The sequence below is a fragment of the Megascapheus bottae genome, chromosome Y (assembly GCF_031878675.1).
Source record: "Megascapheus bottae isolate mThoBot1 chromosome Y, mThoBot2.hap1, whole genome shotgun sequence".
In the NCBI taxonomy this organism is placed as follows: Eukaryota; Metazoa; Chordata; class Mammalia; order Rodentia; family Geomyidae; genus Megascapheus; species Megascapheus bottae.
This window is the reverse complement of record NC_143548.1, coordinates 1,267,232-1,268,086: the sequence shown is the minus strand read 5'-3', so window position 1 is coordinate 1,268,086 and position 855 is coordinate 1,267,232.

The following is an 855-nucleotide window of genomic DNA, read 5'->3' as shown; positions in this document are numbered from 1 at the left end:
GTCCCCACAATAGTGATTTTTTTTGGATGAGTTGTAAGATGATTTTCCAGTTTGTGTTGAGAAATTTGCATCAATCTTCATCAAATAAATGGGTCTATAATTCCCTTTCTCTGATTAGTCCCTGTCTGGTTTGGGGATGAGTGTTATGCTGGCTTCATAGGATGAGTTTGGCAAAGAGCCTTCATTGTCAGTTTCATTGAAAAGCTTAGAAGTATTGGTTGTTAGCGTTGCTTTGAAGGCCTTTGAGAATTCCTCTGTCAATCCATCAGGCCCTTGGCTTTTCTTGGCTGGGACATCTCTTATTTCCATTTTTATTTGAATATTAGAAACAGGTCTGTACATTTGGATTAGGTTTTCTTGGTTAAGTTGGGGAATGTTAATATTGGTTAGAAGCCATGTCTTCTAGATTCTCAAATTCTTTGGCAGAAATGTTTGAAAATATTCCCTTATGATGCTCGGAATCTTGGTAATTTCTGTCGTGATATTGCCATTTGCATCTGTGATTTTGTTTATGGGTGTGCTCCATTTTCTGGGAGGGAATAAAATTTGATAATTTTGTTATTTTATTAATGTTTTCAAAGAAATAATTGTTTTTTCTTGATTCTTTCTATGGGTTTGTTGGACTCTAATTTATTTAATTCTGTTTTAATTTTAGTAATTTTCTTCATTCTACTGGGATTGGAGTTGGCTGGTTGCTCTTTATTCAAGAGCGTTAGGTGCACCATTGAACTCTTGGTTTAGGTTTTTCCAATTTCTTACCACAGGTACACAGATTTATAAATTTTTCTCAGTGTTTTGCCTTTGCTGTGTCCTATAGAAGCTGTCATTTTGTTTGCTCCTTTTTGATAAAATCCA